At 46.4% G+C, this 21,078-nt stretch overlaps 1 protein-coding gene across 11 annotated transcripts in view; it reads right to left on the bottom strand.

Annotated features, from left to right (window-relative positions):
- Positions 1 to 492: 492 nt before the first annotated feature.
- The window catches only part of CELF4 (CUGBP Elav-like family member 4), a 725,765-nt gene continuing 705,179 nt past the window's right edge, over positions 493 to 21,078 (bottom strand). For 10 of the 11 annotated variants that reach the window (XM_077346537.1, XM_077346528.1, XM_077346533.1 and 7 more), the window contains one exon: positions 493 to 844. The gene's annotated coding sequence lies outside the window, so the exon portion shown is untranslated. Of the gene's footprint in view, positions 845 to 3,703; positions 3,796 to 21,078 lie in introns of all 11 variants that reach the window. The other variant, XR_013232951.1, reaches the window with a different exon arrangement.

Raw genomic sequence — 21,078 nt, 5'->3', positions numbered from 1 at the left:
CCCCCTCCCCCCTTCTTTACTTTCTGGCACGCTGACCTTTTTTATTATTATTATTATTATTTTTCATTTTTTGCTTTTCACAGATATCCTTCCTGACCTGCCCCTTTTAACCACTCGATTCATACATATTATACAGAAAACCATATGAAAGTTTCATAGACTCTAATTAATGTATAACCAAAGATCCTCCCAAAGTATCAAAGAACTATTATCTTGCCATTTGTTAAAAGCGTTTTAAGCGTGTTTTTTTTTCAGTTTTTACATATTTCATATAATTGCTCTCAAAAACTGTTATAGGAACAGCTCAAGAGAAAAAGGAAAGAACTTCTGTAATTTACATACAGCTACAAGTTTTGTGATAAAAAGTTATGTCCTTTGGTCCCTATATAGCTAAGGAATGACAGAGATGCTTCGTGGCAGATGCCATGGGGTCACCATAGCAACTGCATCCTTGGTTGGCAAACAGGCACTCCTTTTTTTGTCAGTAACAAGGTTTGCATTTCCTGTTTGGAGAAAGTCTGCGGTTGACATCAGTGTCTCTGCGGAAATCCTAGTCAATCTTGCTCTTGTGATTGGTTGTTATACTTTTTTGTTTTTTTGTTTTTTTGTTTTGTTTTTTTGTTTTGTTTTCAAGCATTGTCCTCCGGACCCAGCTGACGGTGACGTTTCTCGAAGAAATGTTTAGTTCTTGACACTCAGAAAGAGAGTAAATCTGAAGTCTTCAGCTTGAACTGATAGTTGCTGATATGTTAAAGGTGTAATCCAACAGTTCTCGTTCCTATATATATTTATTTAATATATATATATGTATATTTCTCTAAATGCGGCCCATTCAGCTGATGCCCTAAAAAAAGAGAGACGAAGAAGATCATTGCCAATTAAATCAACGTAGGATTAAGGGGTTGGGGGAGGGGGTGGGGAAAATCCTAAAAACAAACCAACCAAAGAAACCAAAAAAGGAAGAATGAAAGACAGAGAAAATTGGACGAAGGAAGAGAGGTTCAAAAGAGCATACCTAAAAATAAACAAATCACAAAGAACACCTGCTCCCAAGACAATCTTGTCCCCATTGTGGACACTAAATGCAATTTTGCTTAACGGTTTCTTAAAGGATGGTATGACCCTTCTCCTGTTCCTGCCATAATCTTTTCCTATGGACTTTGATGGGAGAAGGCTCTGTCGGCTGATTAATGAGAAAGCCCTGATTATGATTTAAAAAATTAAATGTTTTGGAAATAGCACTGTGCAATACAGATTCGGTTGGGCGGCCGTCCTGGAGCAACAGAACGAAGTTGGAGTCCGGCGTCATCTTGAAGACCAACAAAGTGCAGGCACATGTCATCTTATGCCCTGGTTTGATCTTTGTTGGTGTTCACAGTGTTCCTGGACGCCGATGTTGTCCTGTGCGGATGCAGAGGCTGCCTGGTTTCTACAGCTCCTTCCTTGTTCCAGGAGTCACTGGGGTGGGAGGCCTTCCCCATCATCCCTTGCAATGTGTCCTTATTGCATGTGAGAATGTACTACCCAAGGAAGTGCTTACAGGTTGAAGGACTGCAGAGCCGTGTGTAAAAAAAATCTTCGGGTCTCAAATGATTACACGCCAGAACGACTTGTAGAAGCCCTTTGATAGGTTTCAGAAATGCAAAGGGACCCCCCCCCCTTTTGATTGCGATGTTTATAATGGCTGTGTCCCCCCCCCCCCCCCCATGTGCTCAAAATTCCAATTTGAGGCATTGGCTCTATCTCAGCACCTGTCCGGTCTGCATGCGATGGTCACAGAGAGAGAGGTTGATCTATTGGTGGCTGCTAGCTAGGGTGACTCAAGAGGGAGCCTCCACATTCTGAGGCAGCCAGCCAATCCTGGTGCCAGGAGGTAACATCAGGGGAAGGCCTCGGCCTCTGTGCTTGGATAGCCAATTCTGCAATTGGGAAATACCTGGAGATGTTGGGGAAATACCTGGAGAAGTTGGGGATTTGGAGAGGGGGAGGACTTCACTAATGGGTGACGACATAGAGCCCTTTCCTCTAGGGCAGGGGTAGTCAACCTGTGGTCCTCCAGATGTTCATGGACGACAATCCCCATGACGCTGGCAGGGGCTCATGGGAATTTTAGTCCGTGAACATCTGGAGGAGCACAGATTGACTACCCCTGCTCTAGAGGAACTGATCTCAGTCACTGGGAATTTTTGGAATAGATGGGATTTTTTGAACTGGTTGGCCATCGTAAGAGCCAGGATGCTGGACTAGGTGGACAATTGGCCAGATGTCAGAACACAACGTATAGTGGTGTGCCCTATTGCACATCAGGAGAAGGGTGCTCCTGATGCCGTTTTCACATCCTGCGGACAGCAGATTTGCCAATAAAGTATTTTCCTTTGCAAATGGAAGAAAGAAACACTTTTGAACAGTTGGATTTCGGGAGGGGATCAAAACGGGTTGGAACAAACCTTCTCTCTCTTTGCAATAAAATAAATGTTTAAAAAAATGTAAAGCTAACATTTCTTAAATAAAAAAAAATGTAATCATGATCCAACTAAACTTGACATGTAAGGAGGGATGCTTAATCATTACGGCTTAGCTCTTATCTCTTGCTAGCAAGCAGGTTTCTCTTAAATGCTTGGTGATTTATTACATCAAGAAACTTAGAAACCGCAAAAGCTCCCCTCTGCAGGAGAAGTGTCATGCGTTATATCAAACCATGCTGGCAGGTTTTCCACACTGTTGATTGAACAAACAGCAAACCATACACAGCGGTCTAAACAATTACAACACCAAAAAGAAGAAGAAGGAGAAGAATATAAGAAGGGGAAAAAAAGGAAAAAAGAAAACACTCATCCAGGACCCTTTTTCAGTTGTAACCAAACAAACAAAAGAAAAAAAGTGCATTTTGCCTCTGAAATCAGGATATTTTTCCCCCATCTCCTCCAAATAAGATGCCCATCCCTCCCCCAAAACAATGGCTTTAGGAAAGGACTTTGAACTATGAAACCTTACAATTAAGAAATCTGGGAAGGCACATCAGCAGCCCGGTAGTTTTTACTTTCTAACTTGCTTGGAAGACAGCTATTTTCTTTCTTCTGTTTTTTTTTGGGGGGGGGGTAAGACTATTGTGATTAAGTGTTTGAATTTTGGAGCGGGATTAGAAATATCTTTAGGAAGAAAGAAAAAAAGAAAAAGAAAAAAACCAATTGAAAAAGGCCCCCAATTATCCATCGAAAAACACAAGAGATTAGAATGCAAAAGGGACCAATCACACATTTTCCCGGCTGTTTCCTTTTTCTACTAGATTTCCTCCCCCAAACATTTATAACCATCCCATTTTTTCCCCCTCCAAAAAAAAAAAAAAGAAGAATTAGGATTTTGTGTTTCCCCCCCTCCCCTTTGTGTGATATCTAGAGAAGCAGAAACGACAAAGAAACCACGGCAAGCATCAAAGAAAACGGACAAATAATAATAATAATAATAATAGAAAAGAGAAATTAAAAAAATGAGCACAGCAATCAAAAACTGTGGCAGCACAATAGTCAAGAAAAGGCACATGTGATCATGACTGGCCAATCATCAACTGATACAACATCCAAGAAATAATGCTTCAATCACGGCACCTGCACGAAACTTTGACCGCATGTCATGCAACCACTTCTTAGCTTGTTACGTGGCGCGATCATGTCACACTGTCAACTTTGAGTTGATTGGAACTTACGGACTGGGGGACTCTTTTTCTCTCCACTTTCCTGTCATTACGTGAACCCTTTTTCCTAGCTCAGCGCGAGACTGTGGTGGGTTTGACTGGCTCTTGGTTGGTTTTGTTGGAAAAAAATTGATTGAATGACAAAAGAAGAAAAAGATTTTTTTTATATATATATATTTATATTTATATATAGTTTGGAAAAAAAAAAGGAGGGAAGGCGGGAAGGAAGATAGAGATTACAACCGAAATTTTGTGTCGTTGTCTTTTTTTTTTTTTTTGCAAACGATAAAAATTAAGAACAAAAGGGAACCAAAAAGAAAAAGAAAAGAAATTAGAATTAAGCACCAAACACAGCATAATTCCAAAAAAGCTCTAATGAACACACAATTGAATAAGAGGGGAGGAAGGGAGAGAGGAAACAACAACAAAAAAAGACGAAACGGAAACAAACGAGGTTTAAAAGAGTACTCCTGGGAAAAAAGAAAGGAATGGAGAGTCCTAGCGAGAGACACACACCGACATATACAACAGTTCATGTGGACACAGAATAAACAGTGACCAGTAACAGAACAATATGTCGTGACGGCTGAGAGAAGCATGCATCGGATGGATGGCAGCAGACACCGATAAATTGTTTTGCAAAGTCTGGAAAATATATTGGCAGCCAACCGTCCCATTGGGTTGAAAAGCAGACTCGCCCCAGCCGTGCCCATGCTCGCAGGCTAGCACAGGATGGGGCCGTTTCTAGTTAACTATGGGAGACCGGTCCTTGGGATCATCCTTCTCCGCAAGGGACCTTGGATGGAGCGGAGACCCTGTGGTTTCTTTCGTCCCCAGGCATCCAGAAAGCAAAGAGGAAGAAGCTGGCCGTTACGGGAGTGTCGGACCTGCCTACCTACACCATGTTCTCTGTAAGAGTCATAAGAAGGGGAACTTGCTCAGCTATCTAGGAAACAAGAATGTCTTTGTCCTCTACCATTTCGACCTCTGCAACCCATCAGTTGAACCCCATCTCCCTTCTTTCTTCCACAGTCTCAAAGATTTGTTCCCTGTTTACACAGTAACATTTAAACCCAGTGGTAAGATTTGATGCCACCCAGTTAGAATAAGCATACAGGTGTCTTTGCCCCACACTCTGGTCTATATGGGTCCAGAGCCTTCTTCGGAACCCTGACTCACAGGGATGTGGAATTACAAAAGAAGAGCTGCATGGATGGGATGCTCAGCATCATGTATCGTCCATGCCATGCTACGTCGGTTTTCAGGATCGATGCCAAAGTTACTAGTGTGTCTTTTGTACCTCACAACGATGTCATTTCAGAGGCCATGCTGGTCTGCTGTAGAAGAGCTGGATTCAAACCCAATAGTGCCTTGCGAGATACGAAGCTCCATTAGATATAGGTAGGAAAGGAAATCCCTGGGTCTGATGATTCCTCATACCCTGAACATCTCGTCGGTCTCTCAGGTACCACTGGATTTTGATCTTCTTGTTCTACAGTCGACCAGTACGGCCACCCTCTAAAATGGGAACAGGCTTACATAGAATCATAGAGTTGGAAGGGGCCATAAGAGGCCCTCAGTTCCAACCCCCTGCTCAATGTAGGATCACAGCTTGCCCTCCAGGGCAGGAGCTGAAATACATGAGTCAAATAGCTAGACTCGAGTCTAGGATAAGTTGACCAGATTTTAACATTGGTAAAGCGAGACACCATTCTTGATTAAAAATTTGGTCTATATGGAGCAAGAAAATTTTTCATGGAATGCATAGAATGCAAAAATAGTATTGTAATATATATATATATTCCCTCCAAAAGTGGGACAATCTGGTCACCTTAGTCTAGGAACACCTTACGCACCCACAAGATATTTTTATTTTTTGGGGGGTGAGCTTTCGAGACTCCAAGCTCAAATAACGCGCAACAGTTAGTAGCTGTGATGTACAACCCCTCCTCACCACCCAACCAGAGATAGGTCAATAGTCATGCCAAACACCAAGTGGTGTCCCTGAACCCAGAAGTCCTCTTCACCTTCTGTTTCTTTTGTCTGCAGGACGCCAGAGCTCCTTCTAACAAGGTGCTTTGGGCCACGTCTGGAGAACCTGGCCATTTCAAGTTTTTCTGCAGCTACAAAAACCATGGTGTGATTTAAACCTAGGTGGGCATAAAAACACTTTCCGGTGGGACTTTGCACCTCGCATGGACCGCTTTGAAAGAGCGCAACTACCTGTTTTAAGTGCCAAGTCCCACAGGTGAATTCTTCCACCTCCGTCAGCGCCATGAGTCAATCAGGTGCGATTTCCCTGGCCACAAGCTTACTTACAGGCAACGAAGCCTGTTTACTCCCCACTTTTGCTCCTGAAAGGAGTTGCAGAGATTGTCTCAAGATTGTCATATGGTGCAACCCCCTCCCAATTGTTTAAGAGTTGGCTGAATCTAGATAGGGGTTGATCCTTCTGCATGACAGATTCAACAGGTATCCTTTCAGAAAAGCAGATACTTTGCAGGGTGAGTCCTAAAAGATGGATTTGTTGTATCACAGAGCAGTGCATGGGGTTCTAGGAAGCTTCCTTCTCTCTGGAAACTCCTAGGGATGTTCTCTGAGATGTTCTCTCTCCTACAACTATCCATCACCAGAATTAAGCACACAACCTTCAGTTGATACAACTTTGCTGTGAGAAGCAAAAAAAAAAAATCACATATAAATATCTACAAGGTCACTGCTAGTTTTTGAGTCTCTGTGGCCATCTGAGATGTTTCACACAAGAGTTTCCTCAATGGATGTCACTTCTGGATAAGAAACGCAGGTAGTGGAAGACCCCCCCTGAGCAGTGGGGGGCAAACTAAGGGTTAGAGATGCAGAGGAATTTTCTCCTCTGTTGAGTGACTAGGGTGTAAACTACACGGAGCTTTTATTCCAACCCCAGATCGATTCAGTCCCTGCCCTCTACACAGAATGTGATTTCCGTTTGGATTTTGGGCAATTTTAATTTTCCTTCTGCAGCAAGAAGGATTGATCCGGAATGACCCTACCTTTATTGTGTGATATCTCAGAGTGCTTTTAAACCTCAGTATTTTAAGGCTGTTTTGAATCTGGGCTCTCCTCCATGGTAGAGGACCCATGATTGGCCACAGGTGGTCATGTGACAAACTTGCCTTAAAGGAGAAGCCCCTCATTTCTCTCAACTTCTGTTGGTCCTGGATTTTTTCTCCCTTCTCAGCCTTTTTCGATCCTCTCCCCCTCCCCTCCAAGAAAAGAAAGAAGCTCCCTGCTTGGCTCCTCTCCCCCCCCTTCAAGAAAAGAAAGAAAGAGGCTTGCCTCCCCCCCCTTCTGAGCCTCCCTAACCACGTGCAGAAGACTTTCCTGTTTCAATGGGGTGGGGGAAGAGGAAGACCCGAGTTCAAAGCGATCTGAATTCAACAGGATTGATAATGGAATAAAGAAAGTAAGTGCAGACTCTGCCCTGGCTTCCCATCCTTCTGTTCCTCTTAGGGTACAGGAAGAGAAAAGAAGGAAGGGTTGTAGTTTTGCCCTCTGTACATGCACACAAGCACCAGGTCCTTCCCAAACTCGTAAACAATGGCAATTGCATATGAAACCGCCGTTTTTTAGGTTCCAGGTTTGTTTGCTTGGTGTGCAAAAAGCTAATTAATAGCACCAAGAGAGGAAATGATTCTAAGATTTATTTTTGCATGCAAAAAAGGCCCTTGCCTTACAAACAAACGGAGAGAGCAAGAAGTGACGCATAAACATTATCTTATATGGGCCTCCAGTGCGCAGAAAAAGCAGAATATTCCACACGTCCTGATGACAGATATTTCCTTGGTTTTCCCTTATAAAAATCTCTGCCTCCTGCTTGCAAACTATCAATACTTCTAAAGCAGCCCTTTTCAAACTTTTGACCAAGGAGGAGCCCCTGGCGAAGCCCAGAACCAGACAGGAAATGATGTCACCTGGCCACGCCTCCTTGGGTTGAGTGGGGGGAAAGGAGGCAACTTGAGGAAGGAACAGTCCTCCATGCTCCAGCCCCTTTCCCTTGCACAGTAACTACGTGAGAACACTATTCCCAGGTCATAGAATCATAGAATTATAGAGTTGGAAGGGACCTCCTGGGACATCTAGTTCAACCCCCTGCAGGACACACACAACCCTATCGCTCATCCACTGTCACCTGCCACCCCCTTGAACCTTCACAGAATCTGCCTTTCCATCAGGTGGCTATCCATTGCAAGTGGCCAGCTCATGGCAAGCGGCCAGTTCTCTGCTCTCGTGGCAGTGGGATTAGCTTGTGGCTGAGTCCATGAGAACAGCTTATAGGGTAAAGGCCAGGGAGCTCCCCCACACCATCTCCTTCCTCCTAACACAGACCTTGGCAACCTTCCTTTTCAACTGCGTTGACTAGAGCAGGGGTGGCCAAACTGTGCCTCTCCAGATGTCCATGGACTACAATTCCCATGAGCCCCTGTCAGAACATGTTGGGGGAGGGGGAAGAAACAGGTCACCATGACCACATATGGTCCTATCATCACCTGATAAACATTTAACATTTTAAGAATATGTTAAACATTAATTAACTCTGTGAATTCGGGAAACCCTTTCAGGACCATAAGGAAACCACAGGGTTTCATGAAACCCTGGTTGAGAAAGCCAGACTTACAGGAGCCCTGGAGAGTCTTCAAGGCAAGAGAGGAACAGAGGTAGTTGGTCACTGCCTCCCTCTGCAGATCCACCCTGGATGCTTAGGGCTGATCCTGCGTTGAGCAGGGGGTTGGACTAGATGGCCTGTATGGCCCCTTCTAACTCTATGATTCTGTGATTCTGTAATTCCTTTGTGATTTTCTAACTAGGGCTGACGTAGCTTAGTTTCCAAGATCTGGCGAGATCAGGCCAGCCAGGTCAGAACCAGACAGCTCTATGCCATCTGCACGCAAGCACTCCAAGCTCTTCTGCCTGCAGGCCTTCAATGAGTTAAGCAGTCGCTGCTTGTCTCTCTTGCAGAGTCCTCCTGAAACCGTGGCCTTGTTCGGTAGCTCACAGCCAGGCCTGGCAATACAGAAGCCAACCTATCTCCCGGTCTTTCCTCACTCAATTAGCACGCTGGCGCTACTATTATTATATTTTTGCCTGCAGCTTGAAATTACCTTCAAGGTGTACGGCGCAATTAACCAAAAATATTTCTTAACTTGTTTTTAATTGCACTCAATCCAGCCCGCACCTCCAGCTAGAAAGAGCAAGGTGAAAATTGAGGCCCCCGTATGTTCGGAGATTGATTGAAGCCCAAGATCACTCAATAAGCTTTCACAGGCCTATTAATTATTAAACCTATATTAATTTTTTTTTTTACCTATTAAAAACTCCACTTTGAGCGATGTTCCAGAAATTTCGATAATTGCATCAGCGGAGTTGAGATTCTCAGGGAAGCAAGAAAACTCAGTCCATTTTGATAGACTCTTTCAATTTAAGATATATATGTATAAGCTTATTGATGCAAAGATTAATATACACGGGTTTCTTTGCTGAGGTGGAAGAACTTCTATGAGTACCTTCATGCTGTTTGCAGCCCACCAGGAAATGATATTAATGATCTCTGGAGGAACGGAGGCAAATCTATTAAGTCACAGAGCTTGGATGCAGGCCTCGAAATCCAGAAGTTTTCTGACTGATATATTTGCAGAGAAAACTCTGGAGAGATTTTAAAAATCCAGAAACTCCTACGTGCTTTGCAACAGGGGTAGTCAACCTGCGGTCCTCCAGATGTTCATGGACTACAATTCCCATGAGCCCCTGCCAGCAAACGCTGGCAGGGGCTCATGAGAATTGTAGTCCGTGAACATCTGGAGGACCGCAGGTTGACTACCCCTGGAGTAGGGCATCGAAATGGTATAGAAAGGGCAGGAAAAGGGTAAATGAAAGAAACAGAAAATTGGACAGGGGTGGTCAACCTGTGTAGTTGTAGTCCATGAACATCTGGAGGAGCACAGGTTGACTACCCCTGCTTTACAAAATGCAACCGACAAATGCAATTTGAGGTGGGTTTCTTCCTCAGTAACTTGGGGTTCATACCTGGAATGAAATTTAGGTACCAGTCCCAGTATTGGGACCTGGATGGCCCAGACTAGGCCATGCTTACCAGATCTTGGAAACTAAACTGGGCTGGCCATAATTTGATCTTGGCTGGGAGACCGCCCAGGAAATGCACCTCTGAACGCCTCCTGCCTTGCATACCTTCCAGGGCAGGGGTAGTCAAACTGCGGCCTTCCAGATGTCCATGGACTACAATTCCCAGCATTCACTGGCAGGGGCTTCTGGGAATTGTAGTCCACGGACATCTGGAGGGCCGCAGTTTGACTACCCCTGTTCCAGGGTCGCCATCAATTGGCTGCAACTTGAAGAATCCTGGTCAAGAGACAATTCTGTTTGACTGTCGTGCCAAATGGGAGTAAATTGAAGGCTTTCTGCGGTCAGTTTTGGAATGCTGTGCAGGGAGAGGAGTCGGGATAAATATGTACAGATGTTTAGGTTTACTTGTGACGTCTGGATCGAGTTGTCTCGAGGCTGCTCACCACGGAGGAGTTCTTAGCCACGCACACTTTGAAAGAATCATAGAATCATAGAGTCGGAAGGGACCTCCTGGGTCATCTAGTCCAACCCCCTGCACTATGCAGAAAGAGAAAATAGCTTCAAATGGCATAGACAATGATACGGCAGAAGCAGGATGTGCCTCGGTGATTTTCCTCCCGTTGGTAGCACTGATCACAAGACAAAGCTAAGTGTAGGACTAATGATTGTGTCTCAATGGAAGGGTATCTGCTTGGCATGGAGAAGGCCCCAGGTTCGATTCCTGGCATCTCCAGGTAAAAATAATAGTTACTATGAAAGTCCTCTACCAGCGTCCCTGTAGAACCAATGTCAATCTGAGTATTGAATTATTTGTATTCATATTCTGTCCTTCCCTGAAGGTTCAGGGTGGATCACATCGGACATAAAAAACAGGACATAAATATACCCAGTGGGAATTTAATTATTATAAAAATTCTAAGTTTAATTAAAAATAGAAATTATTCAATGCTTCCTGTGAAGGACCATTAGTCTGATTCAGTAGAAGGCAGCGCCATGTGCCCACATGATGCTGGTCAAATTGGAAGAAGAGTTGGTTTTTATACCACTAACCAAAGGAGTCCCAAAGTGGCTTCCAATCCCCTTCCCTTCCCTCTCCCCACAACAGACACCCTGTGCTGTAGGTGGGGTTGAGAGAGCCCGGATGTTATTGCTATATGAGAACAGAACAATCAGGACTGTGACAAGCCCAAGGTCACTCAGCTGGCTCATGGGGAGAAGTGGGGAATCAAACCCAGCTTGCCAGATTAGAGGCCCCTGCTCTTAACCACGACATCAAGCTGGCTCTTCTGATCCTGCGTTGAGCAGGGGGTTGGACTAGATGGCCTGTATGGCCCCTTCCAAGTCTATGATTCTGTGATTCTATTGCCTATAACAAGCCCCTGGAGCCACCTTCAGTGCTCTGTGGAAACAGATCTGAACACAGTGCAAATGTGGGCAGATGTGAACAAGAAGCAAGTCAAAAAGGATAAGTGCAGAGTTCTACTTCTGGGCAACAAAAATGAGAAGCATGACGATTACATAGGAGATACGCTTACTGGAAGCGATTTGTGAAGACAAGATCTCAAGGTACGGGTGGACTGTATGCTCAATTAGAGCAGTCAGTGTGATGCAGCAGCAAAAAAGGCTAATGCAATCTTGGAGTGTATCAACATAGTTTCGTTATACACTGCGTGGGTCAGACTGCAGCTGGAGTCGTGCGTGCAGTTCTGGAGGCCTCACCAGTATGGAGAGGGTACAGAGGAGAGCGACGAGGATGATCTGGGGCCAAGGGACCAAGCCCTATGAAGATAGGTTGAGGGACTTGGGAATGTTCAGCCTGGAGAAAAGGAGGTTGAGAGGGGACATGATAGCCCTCTTTAAGTATTTGAAAGGTTGTCACTTGGAGGAGGGCAGGATGCTGTTTCCGTTGGCTGCAGAGGAAAGGATGCACAGTAATGGGTTTAAACTACAAACAGAAATGTACCCGCTGGGTATTAGGATATATTTTTAATGTAAGAGAGTTTCAGCAGAGGAATGGGCAGCCCCATCTCCCTGGAGTCAGGTGTATCGTCCACCTGTATGCATTAAGGGGGGGGGGAAGCATTTAAGTGGCTCCTCCCGGCTCATGTGCACATAGGATGGTAGGACGATGGCTGGGACCATTAGGGAAGAGCAGCCATCTGATTAAAGAGGGGCAAAGGGAAAGTGGGGGAAAGAATCTCTTAGCAGCCAGCCGGCCCCCGACAAGAATAGGTGACAGACACCGGGTGCTACTCTAATCAGCGCCGGAAGCCCACGAGGTCAAGGGTTCCCTCCTTCCCCATTATTCTTCTCCATTTCCCCTTCGGCCTTTTTGGGTCTTCTGGATTGCTCTTCTCAGCCCATGAATATTAAAACCTCTCCTGGGGGGGGGGGAATTGCCTAGTGATGCAACCGAGGAGGGAGAGGAGGCCACAAAAAAGGGAGATGGAAAAATAGGCACGGAAAACAAAATGGAGGGATCCACCTTGTCCAAGATTAGAGCGGCAGGTTCTGGAGAAAGGATTTGCAGGGAAGGAGTCAGGGATTCTGCCACAGCTCTTTTTAATGCTGGGAAGATGAACAGCAGGTATGAAATGGGTGTTTTGTCAAACTCCGACTCTTTCGCTCCCCGTCCCAGGAATGTAAGGAAGGTCCTGCTGGATCAGATCAGTGGTCTATCTAGTCCAGTATCCTGTCTCAGTGGCCTCTGGAGAGACAACAGCAGTGCATAGAAGCTGAGGCCTTCATGAGAACCTCAGAAGAGCCCTGCTGGATCAGACCAGAAGTCCATCTAGTCCAGCAACCTGTCTCACACAGTGGCCAACCAGGTCCTCTGGAGGCACAACAGAAGGGCAGAGAGGTCAACAACTTCATAATTTATTTATTTATTTATTATTTATTTATTTAGATTTATATACCACCCTCCCCGAAGGCTCAGATAAGAACATTCTTCAGATAAGAACATCTCAAGAGCCCTGTTTGGTCAGACCAGCCTGTCTCAGTGGCCAACCAGACCCTCTGGTTGGTGGGCCTGGAGGGGATGCAGGTGGGCGTGTCCACAGCTCTGCTTCCTACCCTATTCGGCACGATTGCACCCCTTCTGGGGTTTCTCAGAGCCTGAAGAATGTTTCAGGGGTGTCTCAATGGTAAAAAAAGTTGTTCTAATTGATCGTACAGTTATTGGAAATTGGCTTTAGTTCCCCCTTGGAAACCATTGTGATCTCGATTTCTTCTCTGCGTAGAGAAAAGTTACTTGCTTGGCTAGGCAGCCTTTGACCTAGCGTGGGAGAAAGAGGAAAGGGTTTCTAGAGTGCTTTGCAGATATGCTAAGGAATTCTGTTATTACTGACATGAAGGGGTCCCTTTAACTTTTACTTCTCCTAGCTTGGCACAAGCTGGTGCCAGTGGCTGCTTAGGAATACGTTCTGTAGACTTGAAGGATGATCCTGACCTTGTGATCCTGCCATGTCAGAGGTATGCGATCAGGGCTTGAGGGCTACTCTGGAAACTTTCAGGGCTGCACCTGCAGACGCCCCTGGAGCCTTGGCATTCTTGCACTGTTCCAGATCTCTGAGCCGACCCTATGAGGCAGATGTATAAAATTCTAAGTAGCTCTTTGTTCTTTGCACAGGTTTCCGTGGACACGGGTCTCCTGTGGCCGTCTTATTTTTGCTGCAGCTAAACTAAAAACCGTTTTCCAGGTGGGCGTGTCTTCGGGTGACATCATGCCAGGCAAAGGACCCGGTTAGAGGCCTACGGGGCTAGGCCGCCAACTCTGCTTATGGCAGTAATTATCCCTTAATAACAGCCAGACTCTTTCTTTGGGAAGGAGGCCAGCGGGTCACCTTTGAGAGATGCTGGCCGAGCTCATCTGCTCCTTCCTCGGAAACGCCTGTTCCTCTTTCCGTCCTAACCCAACATTTCTGGTCCTGAGACAGGACAGACCGAGAAAAATGGCCAACTTTCCCCCAGCGGATTTTGAGAAATGAGGACATTGTCTGCGGAGTGGGCTTTTTTTGATGGATTCCCCCTCAGCCAAACGAAATTAAGATTTCAGCAAACAAGCCCCAGTTCTTGCCATGCCGGCAGAACAAATGACGGCTGATAATTGCCAGCTCTCTCTCTCTCTCTCTTTTTTTTTGCTTATTCTTTGCTCTGCTCACTCCATCAGTCTCCCCAGATTATATTTTCAGCTGAGTTTAATGAACGTCATTTATTAAACTAACACCAGGGTTCTGCTCCGGCCTTCAGACAGATGTGTTCGCTAATATGAATCATTCCTTTAAATTGGATTATTCTGATTGAGAACAGATCTCTGCCACGCCGTGGAACGCAAATAAGCGGGGGCCGCAAATAAACGGGCCGCGCTCATTAAAAGCCCATCCCTTTGCCATCCGCATCTGGGGCTGGGAGGGAGGCATTACTGCGGTTTCCTGTTGACACCCCAGGTGCAAAATGGGAGCCGTCACAGGAAATTCAGGTTCACTCCACTGCTGAGACCAAGGTCTGCCATCTTAGGAACATGACGAGGGGCTCTTGGTCGGCTGCAATCCTGCTCGGTGACCTCTGAGACTTGCTTCTTCTTACTGTCTGCGACGAGCTGAGAAAAGTGTCCTCTGCATTTCCCAGACCAACTCCAAAGAAAACTGACCTGGCTGGTTGCTTTGGGTCCGGCAGAATTCCCACGGTATGAGCTTTCGAGAGGCCAAGCTCACTGTGTCGGGTATCGGGCGGAGGTGGCTTTTATTCGGTTAAATATTTTTTAAAAAAACCAATTGCTTCGGTAGCCCTGAAGCTCTACCGGTATCCCCGATCTGGTAAGAATCCTTAGATGCAAGGCCCATCAAATGGCTTAGGCTGCGGCTCTCCAGATGTCCACGGACTACAATTCCCATGAGCCCCTGCTGACAGGGGCTCATGGGAATTGTAGTCCACGGACTTCTGGAGAGTGCGGCCACGCCTGCATAGAAGGTAGAACCCAGGGGTAGTCAAACTGCGGCCCTCCAGATGTCCATGGACTACAATTCCCATGAGCCCCTGCCAGCGAATGCTGGCAGGGGCTCATGGGAATTGTAGTCCATGGACATCTGGAGGGCCGCAGTTTGACTACCCCCGGTAGAACCTCTTTGTGTCTCTTTGACCGAGGAGGAGGGTCCCGTCTCTTTCTCTCCCCTGCTTCCCAGATCCAGAAATGGAAAGTGAAGGGCCTAGCAGAATTTCGAAGGCTTTGATCTCCTTTCACCTTTTCCTTTTTAATGTACACTAAGAAAATTAGGATGTGCATTATCCCTTGAGAAATCTGGGGGCAGAAGCTTGTATTGCCTCTGATCCTTGAGAGGAGTTATGGGCTGAGGCAGGGGAGGGGGAAAGAAGGAAGGTTGGGGTCCAAGCCAAATCTTTCCCATGGCCCATGCTCATATAGGCCTGTGCAAGCTGCCATTATAGAAATCCCCCCCTTCTCTCTCTAACCCCCACTTTCCCCCCCCCCCAACCGGCTTGCCTGCTGTTATGTATGTGGACAGTGCTAATACGATCACTATGCAAATAAGGGATCGAAAAGCATCCAATCAAGGAGAGTTAATTCGGGGACCAATCAAACAGCTTTGTGAAGGACCAATCAGGGCTCTTGGCAGCCACTGGGAAGGGTATATAAATTCGTGCGTTTCCACAACTTGGTGTAGACGCATCTGGAACGCCTTAAGCTAGGAGCGGACGTTTACAGAATTGTTATAATAGTCGTTTTCTCTGTTGAGGGATTGCTCTTCTAAACTGAAGTTTCCAGTTGAAAACATTTCGAAACCCCTGTCCCTTGATAAAGCCACGCAGCGAAACGCGTTGGGATTTGTTTAGAATTTGGGATAGTCAAGAATCAACTGAAGTTTGAAGTCTGTTTATTATATTGTACTGTTATTTCGAATATGTTTCATATTGTTACAACTATCATTAATATTATTGTATGGTTATTCATGTTATTGTGCATCTGTTCCATGTTTCATGTATTATTCATATGTTCCATGTAAACTGCCCTGAGCCTCTGGGAAGGGCGGTATATAAATATAATGAATAAATAAATAAATATTGCAATACTTGATGAACTATATTGGAATCCCAGGGCCCTGTTGCTTGCTTAGAGTCTCTTGATGGCAATGAATTAGCATTGAATGGATATGGTGAGGAATGCCCATTCATTGCCCCAAGGACTTAGAATCGTAGAATCATAGAATCATAGAGTTGGAAGGGGCCATAGAGGCCATCTAGTCCAACCCCCTGCTCTACGCAGGATCAGCCCTAAATTTGCACAGGCTCCTTTGGAATGACGGGCTTGCCTCTCCTCACAGCAAGGACTGGAGGGATGTATGTGTCTGTGTGTGTGTGGGGGGGTCTCACCTAGGTTATATCCCCCAATGACCCATTCTGGTCCAGGGGGAGTCTCCCCAGGGCAAGATTCCCCACCCATCCAGCTGAAGGAGGCACCCTGGAGGCAAAAAGGAGGAGGCGGAAAGTAAGGGAGAGGGAAACACAACAATGTCAAAAAATAGCAAGAAGGAGGCTCAAAGCGGCTTACAGTCGCCTTCCCTTTCCTCTCCGCACAACAGACACCCTGTGGGGTGGGTGAGGCTGAGAGAGCCCTGAGATTACTGAAGAAGAAGAAGAAGAGTTGGTTCTTATATACCGCTTTTCCCTACCCGAAGGAGGCTCAAAGTGGCTTACAGTCGCCTTCCCTTTCCTCTCCCCACAACAGACACCCTGTGAGGCGGGTGAGGCTGAGAGAGCCCTGATATCACTGCTCGGTCAGAACAGTTTTATCAGTGCTGTGGTGAGCCCAAGGTCACCCAGCTGGCTGCATGTGGGAGAGTGCAGAATCGAACCCGGCATGCCAGATTAGAAGCCCGCACTCCTAACCACTACAGCAAACTGGCTCTCTGAGTTATGGAGTCCACAGCGGAAGAGTCATAACTGCTCAGACTGGGAGCTTGGGAGACATGCCTACGAAACCGAAAGCTAGAAAAAGTACCACTGATGCAATAGTAAGTACTGGTGTGTTTGGTTTTATACAACCCTTATAACGAATGCATCATTCTAATCAAGTTATTTTTGCATTATTTTTCATGATAGAATTAGTTCACTTTTTGGAGAAGGCCTCCTAAGTCAAATTGTTATTTATTCCCTTGAGGAATTTGATAATATTATTACATCCGTTGGGTAAGAACGGAAATTATGTACATCACTATTCTAAAATGACAAATTGCACATTTTTGAGGCTGCATTATTACATTATTTCAGCTCAATTATTTAGGTCCACTGTAGAATTCACCCTGCAGAATGGGGGTCGACCCATTCTCGTTTGGACTTCGCTTGGAATTAACCTGTTGAATTGCTGCCTGAACTATCTCTTTGGATTGCACTCGTTGTGTTGTTGTATTATTGCACACAAATTTACAGTCTTGTTTGGCTATTATGATTGTCTCGATGATACTTTAGAAATGAGTATTTTGCATTTTTGGAAGCATTCTTTACTATAGTTTCAGAGTCACGATTACACAATCCCCAATCCTTGCCTGATATTCTGCCTCCAGAGAGGGGCTACTTCCTACAGGTTGAGACAGCCCCAACCTGGACCACCGGAGGAAAGTTAACTCTTTGACCACTCAACAAAAGCAAGCTAAAAAGCACGCCTGCATTAACAGTGACAACAGATTTAAACCTGGTCTATTTTGGCTTCCCTCCAAAGCAACTGGAGTATGATTCGTCAACATTTTGAAAATGACAAGTTCCCCTCCTACTTGAAAACAGCATGTAATACCTTTTTATTACAACCAACTCAGATCATGCCAGTGAACATGCGCATTTTCATGTTCCCTCGGACTCTTAATCAGGCACATTTCAGTGGGAAGTCAAGCTGGTTTGCAGTAGAAGGCCAGATTTGAGTCTTGTTGCACGTTAGAAACAAACAGGAGTTTTGGGGTATGAGTTTTCAAGAGTCCAAACTCAGATATAACCTGTATCTGAGGTCAGGCACCTTGACTCTACAGTTTCTATTTATTGATTAATGGTTTCTGGATGAACAGATCGAAATTGTTCATGATTTGCTCTTCCTTGGCTTCATCATCCATTAAAAGGGAGCCTGCAACCAAGAGGCCAGGAGGTGACTGAAGCTGGGAAAGGCAGCCGCGAAAGAGCTAGAGATGATTCATAAAGATATGTCCCAGGTCAAGATAATCCATGCTTCAACATCCCTCATTAGTACATACAGGTGTGAAAGTTGGACAATGGAGAAAGCAGACAGGAAGAAAGTCCATTCTGTGGGATTGTGGTGTTGGAGGAGAGTTTTATGGAAATCAAGCCTGAATTCTCCCTAGAAGCTAAAATGACTCAACACAGGCTACTGCAGAGTTGGAAGGGACCTCTAGGGTCATCTAGTCAACCCCCTGCAGAATGCAGGAAATTCACAACTACCTGAACAAGAAGAAGAGTTGGTTTTTATATCCCACTTATCGCTGCCCAAAGGAGTCTCAAAGTGGCTTACAATCGTTGTAGTTGAGTGCTAGGTGAATAGCCAAGGGAAGCTCAACTGGGTCGCATTCTACGCATACTGTCTCAGTGATTCTCACTGCAGGATAGGCTTCATAACGGAGAAGGAGACTCAATCCCGTTTTTCCTGGACGGAGCCCAGCACCCTGCTCACACCTCTCTTGGCATCCACCAAGTGTTTGGAGAAACAAGGTGAGGCCAGTGGGGGCTTTTGCCCAGGGAGGTATTCCTAAGGTAACTGCAGGCTCAAAAAGCTTGGGGACCCCTGGTCTACCCAGACTGTCTGCAGCTCTCTAGGGTTTCAGGTGGTGGAGAACTTTCCCATCACTTATGACCTGATCCTTAACTGGAGAAGCCGGGGATCGAACCTGCCAATCTTTGCACGCCAAGCAGTTGCTCTTCCACTGAGCCACAGCCCCTCCCCAACTCCATGGGGGCCAGTGGCTTTAGGGAGTGTGTGTAACTCTTCAGAACTTCACGGCATGGTGGGAGGGGTGGAGTATAAATTGATAGATAATCAAACACACAACTAAGCAGGTCTCTGTTAATCTGGACCCTCTAAAAAGGGGCATTATTTGTTGATCAGAAGAATAAAATTCCTAGATGGGTGTTTGAGACCAACTGAAATCAGAGGATAGATTCAAGGGGGTCGCCGGGTTGGTCTGAAGTAGCACAACAAAAACAGAGTCCAGTAGCACCTTGAAGACCAACAAAGATTTACTATTCCCATGACCCCAGTTGGCAGGGGTCATGGGAATTGTAGTCCACAGACATCTGGAGATTCACAGTTTGGCCACTCCTGGTTGGGCAGAATCAAGGCCGGGCAGAAGCAAAGCGAAACATGGCAGTCCTCGTTTTCACAAAGTTGGAAATACAATTTGGAGGCAGCATTAAGGAGGAAAGGGACAGACGTTGCATTGGGCGGCATGACCTCGTAGTTGAGGGGTACGTTCTCCCCTTTTAGACAAGGTCCCATCACGAGGTCTGGGGAGATGAGCCTCTTTCCCCTTGCTGAAGCTTTATGCCTTAACCTCCCTGCGTCTGTGCCCAATAATGACCAAGGCTGAAGCCATGATGCTCACCCGGATCTGGCCAGAGTCACTGTGCATCATGAATTATTCACAGGTGCAATCATTTGCGACCAATATGCCCCCCGGAAATAACGGCGCCAAAGGAGGGATGGCATTCCTGGGCAGCCGCGTCGCCACCAGCCTTCCAAAACTGCAAGGGCCCCGCTCCGCGGAAGGGGCCCGCTTTGATGGAAAGCCGCACACCTTGCTTATTACAATTCCAATACTTCTCCGTGGCAGGGACGAGCACGCATTTCATGGACGCTGCAAATCCTGCTTCCTGCGCTTGCTGCGGTTTAAGCACCGACGGCCACCCCATGCTGTTTCATTGCTGAGACTTCGATATATTTAAAGACATAACTTTCCGTCACGGGGAGACGGGATCTTTAAGGCTGCAGACCGGGAAGCCAAACGGAGAAAAAGGCCGTCTCCTCATCTGTTGTTGCACTGCAGTGCGGGTTTTCACGCTCGGCCGGAAGGGAGGGAAGTTAAGGAATCGTGGCAATGAGAAATATTCATACTATTAATCAGAGTAATTTTTTTCCCTTGCAATTTTAGTCAGCCTGAGACCCTGGAGACCGGCAGAGAGGGGCTGTGACTCAATGGTAGAGACTCTGCTTGGCATGTAGAAGGTCCCCGGTTCAATCCCCAACATCTCCAGTTAGACGTGGCAGAAGGAGATAGGAAAGACTTCCTCCTGAGACCTAGGAGAGCCACTGTTGGTCTGAGGAGACAATACTGATTTTGATGCACCAAGGGTCTAATTCAGTAGAAAGCAGCGTCTTATGGGGAGAGGCCGTGGCTCAGTGGTAGAGCCTCTGCTTGGCATGCAGAAGGTCCCTGGTTCTACCCCCGGCATCTCCAGATAAAAGTATCAGGGAGGAGGTGATGGGGAAGACTTCTGCCTGAGATCCTGGACAGCAGCTGCCAGTTTGAGTAGACAATACTGAACATGATGGCTTATTCAGGATAGGGCAGCTTCAACTTTGGAGTCTGGGTTCAATGCCTGGCATCTCCAGTTAAAAGGACCAGGCAGGAGGGGATGTGAAAAACCTTGACCTGAGACCCTGGCTCAATGGCAGAGCCTCTGCTTGGCCTGCAGAAGGTCCCAGGTTCAATCCCCAGCATCCCTAGTTAGAAGGACCAGGCAGGAGGGGATGGGGAAGACCTCAGCTGGAGACCCCGGCTCAGTGGCAGAGCTTCTGCTTGGCTTGCAGAAGGTCGAAGATTCAATCCCCGGCATCTCCAGTTAAAAGGGCCAGCTAGGATGGGACGTGAAAAACCTTGACCTGAGACCCTGACTTAGTGGCAGCTCCTCTGCTTGGCATGCAGAAGGTCCCAGGTTCAATGACATAAGGATAGGCCAAGGCTCAGTGGCAGAGCCTCTGATGGGCATGCAGAAGGCCCCAGGTTCAATCCCCAGCATCTCCAGTTGAAAGGCCCAGACAGGAGGAGATGGGAGACCTTGACCTGAGATCCTGGCTCAGTGGCAGAGTTTCTGCTTAGCTGGCAGAAGGTCGAAGATTCAATCCCCAGCATCTCCAGCTAAACGGACCAGGTAGGAGTTGATGGGAAAAACCTCAAACTACAACCCTGGAGAGCTGCTGCCAGTCTGATTTTGACAGACAAGGGTGTGATCCCGTATAAGGCGGCTTCATTTGTCCTTGG

The sequence above is a fragment of the Paroedura picta genome, chromosome 7 (genome assembly GCF_049243985.1).
Source record: "Paroedura picta isolate Pp20150507F chromosome 7, Ppicta_v3.0, whole genome shotgun sequence".
Lineage (NCBI taxonomy): Eukaryota > Metazoa > Chordata > Lepidosauria > Squamata > Gekkonidae > Paroedura > Paroedura picta.
The sequence above is the reverse complement of the archived record's forward strand: the minus strand, read 5'-3'. Positions and strand labels throughout refer to the sequence as shown.